This window comes from Ranitomeya imitator, chromosome 6, assembly GCF_032444005.1.
Source record: "Ranitomeya imitator isolate aRanImi1 chromosome 6, aRanImi1.pri, whole genome shotgun sequence".
NCBI lineage: Eukaryota > Metazoa > Chordata > Amphibia > Anura > Dendrobatidae > Ranitomeya > Ranitomeya imitator.
The window spans coordinates 11,750,140-11,761,241 of record NC_091287.1 but is presented as its reverse complement, the minus strand read 5'-3'; positions in this window follow the sequence as shown (position 1 = coordinate 11,761,241).

Sequence of the window (11,102 nt, the reverse complement as noted above, 5' to 3'; positions counted from 1 at the left end):
TCGCTGCAATACAGTTCTCCTTCTGAATGTCTCTTTCTGGGAGCTGCAGCTCTGAGGGCATGCACAGCTCCATGTCCTTTCTCCTTCGTTCGCTGACAGGATCCCACCCCTGTCAGGGACTATCTAACTGAGCTGAGCTCAGCCAGCAGCTAACTAACTTTCCCTACAGGCGACCAGTTTTACCTATGTGGGGGGTGACCTAATAAATAGGAGCAGGAGCTCCCCCTGGTGGCCTGGAGTGTGAAATGTGTTGCATGTTTGTGATAGCTGGATGCAGTTATCCTTCTTTGCCTCCAAACGTAATATCACTCTCCCCAAGAGGAAAGCAATACCACTGCGACAACCATGACCCTGGGGCGCCGCACAGTTACCCCACACAACCTCTGTTTCCCGGCCATCGGTTTCTGTGCTTCAGCGTGGAGGAAGCTCAGTCACAGCTCCCCTCCAGCTCTTTACTTCTCCTGTGCTTCTTCCTCCTTCACACTCTCTGAAAACTGTTCTGTTTCTCTCTTTCCTTTCCAGGAGCTGCAGAACCACAGGTCTGCACGGCTCCAGCTTTCCTCACAGGAGCTGCAGCACCTCATGTCTGCACAGCTCCAGCTCTCTTTCTGACTCACTCTGTCCCTGTCTCAGACAGTTTGACCAATTCCTCCTCCAGCCAGAATATATAGAGAAGTTCCCCCTGAATCTGGGTCTCGAGCACCCCTTCTAGCCTGGAGTCAGAACATGTTGCATGTATGTGTTACCTGTTAAAGGGATTCTTCCTCGCTTCTAAGCGTGGCATCACCCTCCCAGTGAGGAAGGCATTACCACTGTAACAACCGGTTACCTGGGGTGTTACATATGTGTATAGACTGTCCTGAGGAAGTGGTGTCATCACCATGAAACGCGTAGAAATAAAGTCTATTCTCTATTACATCTACTTGGACTCCTCTGGCACATTATCCTGACAGGCGAGCAGTGCAGTCTGATGCCCCATTCTCTTCACCTAGCAAAGTATCTCGCCTACAATAAGCAAAACAGCACAGAGACAAGCCTGAAAACTTCTGGAACAAGGATATTTGGAGTGATGAGACCAAAATTTTACTTTTTGGCCACAACCATAAATGTTACATTTAGTGATGAGCGAGTATACTCGTTGCTCGGGTGATCTCCAAGTATTTGTTAGTGTTCGGAGATTAAGTTTTCATCGCCTCAGCTGAATGATTTACAGCTATTAGCCAGGCTGAGTACATGTGGGGGTTGCCTGGTTGCTAGGGAATCCTCACATGTAATCAAGCAGGCCAAAAGATGTAAATCATTCAGCTGCGGTGATGAAAACTTAATCTCCGAACCCTAACAAATACTCGGAGATCACCTCAGCGTGCTCGGGAAAACCCGAGCAACGAGTACACTCACTCATCACTAGTTACATTTGGAGAGAGGTCAACAAGGCCTATGATGAAAGGAACACCATTCCTACTGAAAAGCACAGAGGTGGATTGCTGATGTTCTAGGGATGTGTCAGCTACAAAGGCACAGGAAACTTGGTCACAGTTGAAGGAAAGATGAATGCACGTTATCAGCAAATACTGGAGGCAAATTTGCAATTATCAGCCATGAAGCTGCGCATGGGACGTACTTGGATGTTCCAACATGACAATAATCCAAAACACAAGGCCAAATCGACCTGTCAATGGCTATAGCAGAACAAAGAGAAGGTTCTGGAGTGGCCATCTCAGTCTCTTGACCTCAATATCATTGAGCCACTCTGGGGAGATCTCAAGCACGCAGTTTATGCTAGACAGACCAGGAATTTACAGGTACAGGATGCTTTATGCCAAGAAGAGTGGGCAGCTTTACCATCTGAGAAAATAAACAACCTCATTCACAACTACCACAAAAGACTTCAAGCTGCCATTGATGTTAGAGGGGGCAATACACGGGATTAAGAAATGTGGTATGTGTACATATCATCAGGGTCATTTGGATGTTTTGGTTTGTCATTATGATTTACAAAGAGAAAACACAGTAGTCTGACAATAAATGGCTTCACCCAACCACTAACCATGAGTGGAGAAAAAGTTTTGGTGTTATCATTCATATTCTCTGAAAAAAGGCCAAGAAAGCAAAGATTCTCAAACTTTAGGGTGCCAACCTTTGCTGATAGGTAGGATAAGCAAATAGGGTCATTATGGGATACAGATAGTTCCCCCTGCTATCTATAATCTCTAGGCGAATATTTTTCATTTTTCATTTTTTGCCTTTTTTCACATATGGAATATTTAATGTTCACTAGGACTATATGGGGCCCATAATACTGTATGCAGGACTATATGGGGCCCATAATACTGTATGGGGGACTATGTGGTGCCCATAATACTGTATTGAGAACTATGTGGTGCCCATAATACTGTATGGAGGACTATATGGTGCCCATTATACTGTATGGAGGCTGGAGCACTATGTGGTGCCCATAATACTGTATTGAGAACTATGTGATTACCATAACATTGTATGGATGACTATGTGGTGCCCATAACACTGTATGAAGAACTATGTGGTGCCCATAATACTGTATTGAGAACTATGTGATTACCATAATACTCTATGGAGGACTATGCGGGGCCCATAATACTGTATGAAGGACTATGTGGTGCCCGTAATACTGTATGGAGGACTATGTGGTGCTCATAATACTGTATGAAGGACTATGTGGTGCCCATAATACCTTATTGAGAACTATGTGATTACCATAATACTGTATGGAGAACTATGTGGTGCTCATAATACTGTATGGAGGACTATGTGGTGCTCATAATAGTGTATGGAGGACTATGTGGTCCTCATAATACTGTATGAAGGACTATGTGGTGCCCATAATACCTTATTGAGAACTATGTGATTACCATAATACTGTATGGAGGACTATGTGGGGCCTATAATACTGTATGAAGGACTATGTGGTGCTCATAATGCTGTATGTTGGACTATGTGGTGCCCATAATACTGTAAGGAGGACTATACTGTCCTATTTCTGAGCTATAGCTATCACTCATGTAATGTAAGAAGTTAAATCTTTGGCTTTGTATTATACGTAGATTTCTTATCTGTGCATCATGAATTGTGGTATCTGTTAAAGGCGGCCACTGAGACTCTTTCACTCGGGGCCCACAAAAACCTGGAGCCAGTCCTGGCTTTTAATATGCTTTGTGAGCAACTATTTACTTTTATTTTCTTGGTTGCTACTTTTTGAACCCATAGCTCCTAGCAGCCCAGTAGCTGAATGAATTGTCCCTGGTGTACCAGTGGTTTAGAAGCTTTACTATGTGTTATAGTCATTTTGCGCCTTGTTGCTGCCTTGTCTTCCTCCACAATATCTACTGCATCTAATTCCCTAGATTTACCATCCCTGGTTGCCCAGTGATTCAGCTTCTCTGATTATCAATAGTTTAACATCTGATCCCTGGTGTCCCAGTGGTTTTGTGCGTTTTTTATTTAGTGTCCTGTAGCCAATATTCTGACTTTATTGTCTTTTGTGGCCCAGTGGTTACATGTTTTTCTATGATGCATAAGACTAAATTTGAAGTCCATGCCCTGGTGGCCCATAGATTTAGATATGTCCCTGGTGGTCAGCGGGCTCAGCATAAACCATCTGATAATGTAAAGGCTGATGCATAGAAAAAGCTGATGGTTTTCAATAAGCCAACCCCTGAAGCTTGCTTATGCTCTAAACTGTAACAGGTGTGTCTTGAGGAAGGACAGAGACCTGACCGGGTAGTGGTGGCCATCTTCAGACCATTCTACACTAGATCCATCTCCAGTAAACCAGTTCCTGAACATATGAAGTTTTTTTTAGCATTACGGACACATTTTTATGCCCGGTGTAAGGTGACTTGTGCCCAGATTCTTCATTATCTGCAGGCTGAGGAGGATGATCCGCTTCCATATCAGATTCTCGCATCGATGCATCCATCACCGCATCACCCCTTGATCCTGCAGCATTAGAGCTTTTGTTTCATGTTTTTACAAAACAGGAATCAATCTCCTTAATCTGTAGTGAATCTGGCATGGACACGCTTCCTATTCACAGCTAGTGAATATTTAAAGCTCATAAAATCTGCAGGATTAGGCAAGAAGAAAGTTTGCTTTCCTCCATCGTTTGATTAATGGTGGTGACTTTGGTGCGTTGCTGCTTCAAATTCGCATTAATAACTCTTTAATAACTCCTTATTAGTTGACAGCTTTGGCAATTCACATATCCAGCTGCAGCCATGTGCTCCTTTTGTGATTAATAGCAGAGCTCCATGATATTTGTAATGAGGTCCCCAAAGAATATACAACCATGTCGTGAAACTCAGAATTAGCAGGTAATTAGGTTTGTCATGCAAGTGTATGAAGCTCGTGGCCAATGTAGAGCACCTCTTGGTGAAGGTGTGAGGATATGAAGTTGTCTTGGCATATGAGAGAGGATGTGGTGTCATCATGGTGGAGGAGAGAGGCTGTGGACTCATCATGGCAGAGGAGAGAGGATTTGGAGTCATCATGGTGGAGGAGAGAGGATGTGGAGTCATCATGGTGGATGAGAGAGGATGTGGGGTCATCATGGTGGATGAGAGAGGATGTGGTGTCATCATGGTGGAGGAGAGAGGATGTGGTGTCATCATGGTGGAGGAGAGAGGATGTGGAGTCATCATGGCAGAGGAGAGAGGATTTGGAGTCATCATGGCAGAGGAGAGAGGATGTGCTGTCATAATGGCGGAGGAGAGAGGATGTGCAGTTATCATGGCAGAGGAGAGAGGATGTGGAGTCATCATGGCAGAGGAGAGAGGATGTGGTGTCATCATGGCGGAGGAGAGAGGCTGTGGAGTCATCATGGCGGAGGAGAGAGGATGTGGTGTCATCATGGCGGAGGAGAGAGAATGTGGAGTCATCAAGGCGGAGGAGAGAGGATGTGGAGTCATCATGGCGGAGGAGAGAGGATGTGGAGTCATCATGGCGGAGGAGAGAGGATGTGGAGTCATCATGGCAGAGGAGAGAGGATGTGGAGTCATCATGGCGGAGAAGAGAGGATGTGGAGTCATTATGGCAGAGGAGAGAGGATGTGGAGTCATCATGGCGGAGGAGAGAGGATGTGGAGTCATCATGGCAGAGGAGAGAGGATGTGGAGTCATCATGGCGGAGAAGAGAGGATGTGGAGTCATCATGGCAGAGGAGAGAGGATGTGGTGTCATCATGGCGGAGGAGAGAGAATGTGGAGTCATCATGGCGGAGGAGAGAGGATGTGGTGTCATCATGGCGGAGGAGAGAGGATGTGGTGTCATCATGGTGGAGGAGAGAGGATGTGGTGTCATCATGGCGGAGGAGAGAGGATGTGGAGTCATCATGGCAGAGGAGAGAGGATTTGGAGTCATCATGGCAGAGGAGAGAGGATGTGGAGTCATCATGGCAGAGGAGAGAGGATTTGGAGTCATCATGGCAGAGGAGAGAGGAAGTGGTGTCATCATGGCGGAGGAGAGAGGATGTGGAGTCATCATGGCAGAGGAGAGAGGATGTGGAGTCATCATGGCGGAGGAGAGAGGATGTGCAGTCATCATGGCAGAGGAGAGAGGATGTGGTGTCATCATGGCGGGGGAGAGAGGATATGGAGTCATCATGGCAGAGGAGAGAGGATGTGGTGTCATCATGGCGGGGGAGAGAGGCTGTGGAGTCATCATGGCGGAGGATGTAGAGTCATCATGGCGGAGGAGAGACGATGTGCAGTCATCATGGCGGAGGAGAGAGGATGTGGAGTCATCATGGCGGAGGAGAGAGGATGTGGTGTCATCATGGCGGAGGAGAAAGGATGTGGAGTCGTCATGGCGGAAAAGAGAGGATGTGGAGTTATGAAGGTGGAGGACAGAGGGTGTGGAGTCATCATGGCTAAGGAGGGAGGATGTGTAGTTGTCTTTGTGGAGAAAGGAGGAGGGAAGATGTGGAGTAGAGTTGTCTTGATGGAGGAGGGAAGATGTGGAATAGTCTTGGCAGAGGAGAAAGGATGTGAAGTCGTCTTGGCATATGAGAGAGGGTGTGGAGTCATCATGGAGGAGGAGACAGTGTGCAGTCTTCATGGCAGAGGGGAGGATGTGGAGTCCTCATGGCTGATGAGAGAGGGTGTGCAGTTGTCATGGCAGAGGAGAGGGTGTGGATTCGTCATGGTAGAGTAGAGACGGTGTAGAGTCGTCTTGGCGGAGAACAGAGGGTGTGTAGTCTTATGCGGAGGAGGGAGGGTGTAGTCACCTTGGTGAAAAAGATAGGCCGTGTAATCATCTTGGCAGAGGATAATGCTTGATGCTTAGAAAAAGGTGAAGGTTTCAAAAAGCCGAGCCCTGAAGCTCACTTATTCTATAAACTGTAACTTCGGTATCTAATAATTAGGTGAAATGTAAACATAGATAGGTGCTCACCTCTATGAGTTGTACAAGGGTTGAGGTAAAACTGTAATGAAACTGTAATGAAACTTACTAGATTATTTCCTGTCTCCATCTCCATAATCTGCGGTCCAAGAAGAATCCCATCAACTTTAAGAAAAGAGCAGACTTGACAAAATAAGGGAGCTGGGTGCAAAGGACGGTGGAGTAGCAATTTAAATGTTACGGGGGCATGAGTATGATTGCCATCACACCCCTAGAGCCAAGTGATCTCACCTTCCCAGGAGCAAACATCACATTTAATAAATGTTATTGAAAAGACATATAATAAAATTAATCTGTTATTATAAAATTCATACAGTTGTGGCCAAAAGTATTGACCCCCCTGCAATTCTGTCAGATAATACTCAGTTTCTTCCTGAAAATGATTGCAAACACAAATTCTTTGTTATTATCTTCATTTAATTTGTCTTAAATGATAAAACACACAAAGATTTGTCCTAAAGCCAAATTGGATATAATTCCACACCAAACATAAAAAAGGGGGTGGACAAAAGTATTGGCACTGTTGGAAAAATTATGTGATGCTTCTGTAATTAGTGTAATTAACAGCACCTGTAACTTCCCTGTGGCACCTAACAGGTGTTGGCAATAACTAATCACACTTGCAGCCAGTTCACATGGATTAAAGTTGACTCGACCTCTGTCCTGTGTCCTTGTGTGTACCACATTGAGCATGGAGAAAAGAAAGAAGACCAAAGAACTGTCTGAGGACTTGAGAAGCCAAATTGTGAGGAAGCATGAGCAATCTCAAGGCTACAAGTCCATCTCCAAAGACCTGAATGTTCCTGTGTCTACCGTGCGCAGTGTCATCAAGAAGTGTAAAGCCCATGGCACTGTGGCTAACCTCCCTAGATGTGAACGGAAAAGAAAAATTGACAAGAGATTTCAACGCAACATTGTGCGGATGTTGGATAAAGAACCTCGACTAACATCTAAACAAGTTCAAGCTGCCCTGCAGTCCGAGGGTACAACAGTGTCAACCCGTACTATCCGTCGGCATCTGAATGAAAAGGGACTGTATGGTAGGAGACCCAGGAAGACCCCACTTCTTACCCCGAGACATAAAAAAGCCAGGCTGGAGTTTGCCAAAACTTACCTGAAAAAGCCTAAAACGTTTTGGAAGAATGTTCTCTTGTCAGATGAGACAAAAGTAGAGCTTTTTGGGCAAAGGCATCAACATAGAGTTTACAGGAGAAAAAAAGAGGCATTCAAAGAAAAGAACACGGTCCCTACAGTCAAACATGGCGGAGGTTCCCTGATGTTTTGGGGTTGCTTTGCTGCCTCTGGCACTGGACTGCTTGACCGTGTGCATGGCATTATGAAGTCTGAAGACTACCAACAAATTTTGCAGCATAATGTCTCCCTCAGAGGTCGTGGGTAGGGTTGAGCGACTTTTCCTTTTTTGAGGTCGAGTCGGGTTTCGCGAAACCCGACTTTCTCAAAAGACGAGTCGAGTGAAATCGGCCGATTATCTTGAAAAGTTGGGGTCGGGAGATCGGCCGAAACACAAAACCCAATGCAAGTCATTGGGAAATCTCTATATATTTACTTCAGCGCGATATAGCAGAAAGCCGGTAATTCAATTGCCGGCTTTTGCTCTCTCCTTCACAAACCCGACATGATATGAGACATGGTTACATACAGTAAACCATGTCATATCCCCATTTTTTTTGCATATTCCACAATACTAATGTTAGTAGTGTGTATGTGCAAAATGTGGGAGCTGTAGCTATTAAATTTAAGGGTTAAATCGCGGGGAAAAATGGCGTGGGCTCCCGTGCAATTTTCTCCGCCAGAGTGGTAAAGCCAGTGACTGAGGGCAGATATTAATAGCCTAGAGAGGGTCCACGGTTATTGGCCCCCCTGGCTAAAAACATCTGCCCCCAGCCACCCCAGAAAAGGCACATCTGGAAGATGCGCCTATTCTTGCACTTGGCCACTCTCTTCCCATTCCCGTGTAGCGGTGGGATATGGGGTAATGAAGGGTTAATGTCTCCTTGCTATTGTAATTAAGCCAGATTAATAATGGAGAGGTGTCAATTATGACACCTCTCCATTATTAATCCAATAGCATGAAATGGTTAAAAACACACACACAATATTGCAAAGTATTTTAATGAAATAAACACACAGGTTGTTGTAATATTTTATTGCACTCTCAATCCACCTGAAGACCCTCGACCTGTAACAAATTAAAAATAATAAACCAACAATATCTCATACCTTCTGTCGATATGTCCCATGATGTAAATCCATCTGAAGGGGTTAAATTATTTTACAGGCAGGAGCTCTGCTATAATGCAGCTGTGCTCCTGCCTGTAAAACCCCAGCGAATGAATGGAAAGTAGGTCAATGACCTGTAGTTACCTTCATTCGCGGTGATGCGCCCTCTGCCGGATGTCCTCATATGAACTCGAGCCTGGGAACTTTTCTGAATATTTTCCCACGCTCGAGTTCATATGAGGACATCCAGCAGAGGGCGCATCACCGCGAATGAAGGTAACTACAGGTCATTGACCTACTTTCCATTCATTCGCTGGGGTTTTACAGCCACGAGCACAGCTGCATTAGCAGAGCTCCTGGGTATAAAATTATTTAACCCCTTCAGATGGATTTACAGTGTGGGACGTGACAGATCATCGGAGGGTGTGGGATATTGTTGTTTTTTTATTTTTCCTTTGTTACAGAGCGAGGGTCTTTAGGTGGATTAAGAGTCTAATAAAATATTACAACAACCTGTGTCTTTATTTCATTAAAAGACTTTGTAATAATGTGTGTGTGTGTGTGTTTTTTAACCATTTCATACAATTGGATTAATAATGGATAGGTGTCATAATTGTCTCCTCTCCATTATTAATCTGGCTTAATGTCACCTTACAATAGCAAGGTGACATTAACCCTTCATTACCCCATATCCCACCGCAACACGGGAATGGGAAGAGAGTGGCCAAGTGCCAGAATAGGCGCATCTTCCAGATGTGCCTTTTCTGGGGTGGCTGGGGGCAGATGTTTTTAGCCAGGGGGGGCCAATAACCATGGACCCTCTCCAGGCTATTAATATCTGCCCTCAGTCACTGGCTTTACCACTCTGGCGGAAAAAATTGCGTGGGAGCCCACGCCAATTTTTTCCGCGATTTAACCCTTAAATTTAATAGCTACAGCGCCCAAATTTTGCACATACACACTACTAACATTAGTAGTGTGGAATATGCAAAAAAAATGGGGATATGATATGGTTTACTGTATGTAATCATGTCTCATATCATGTCGGGTTTGTGAAGGAGAGAGCAAAAGCCGGCAATTGAATTACCGTCTTTCTGCTATATCGTGCTGAAGTAAATATAAATAAATATATATATATATATATATATATATATGTGTCTCAATGACTATATATATATATATATATATATATATATATATATAACAAAACCCGACTTTGTAGCAAAGATCGCCGACCCGATCCCACAGTGGGATCGGGTAGGGTTTCACGAAACCCGACTTTGCCAAAAGTCGGCGACTTTTGAAATTGGCCAATCCGTTTCGCTCAACCCTAGTCATGGGTCTTCCAGCAGGACAATGACCCAAAACACACTTCAAAAAGCACTAGAAAATGGTTTGAGAGAAAGCACTGGAGACTTCTAAGGTGGCAGCAATGAGTCCAGACCTGAATCCCATAGACACCTGTGGAGAGATCTAAAAATGGCAGTTTGGAGAAGGCGCCTTCAAATATCAGGGACCTGGAGCAGTTTGCCAAAGAAGAATGGTCTAAAATTCCAGCAGAGCATTGTAAGAAACTCATTGATGGTCACCGGAAGCGGTTGGTCGCAGTTATTTTGGCTAAAGGTTGTGCAGCCAAGTATTAGGCTGAGGGTGCCAATACTTTTGTCTGGCCCATGTTTTGAGTTTTGTGTGAAATGATCAATGTTTTGCTTTTTGCTTCATTCTCTTTTGTGTTTTTTCATTTAAGACAAATTAAATGAAGATAATAATACCAAAGAATTTGTGATTGCAATCATTTTCAGGAAGAGACTGAGTATTATCTGACAGAATTGCAGGGGTGTCAATACTTTTGGCCACAACTGTATTCAATCTATGCAATTATTATTTCTGATCAAAAAATAAATATTCTATATATAGAAAATTTTCATACTCAGATATTCCTGGGTTAAATGGTCACATCCATGATCTGTATTCATTAGATGTACTTATTATTATTAATTAAATTAAAAACAAGGCAGAAACAATGCTGCTCCTAAAGATAAAACACTTATAAATTTGTGATTATTATTATGGCATATATTGCTGCATCCTCACTACCTGTGTAGAACCGTATAAGCAGATACCAGATGAGTGGGATCGCGATGGGGAGTCAATTCACACCAAGTTTTCGAGTCCTCCTGCATTCTGTTTCGTCGGTTGGTCGTGTGTTTTTGCCGATATATAGACGACCTACTTTTTAGTATTTAGGTAAATCTTCCAGGAATCTTCCTATTTGCTCATAGCAGGTTTGCCTACAACAACCACGCTGAACTAATTTTGATATATTAACTGATGAAGGTCACAATTGACCGAAACGTTTTCCTGTATTTACTACAATAATTTTTTCCTGCTTCATCTTACCTAAAGTTGAGTGCTAGGTCTCTTACT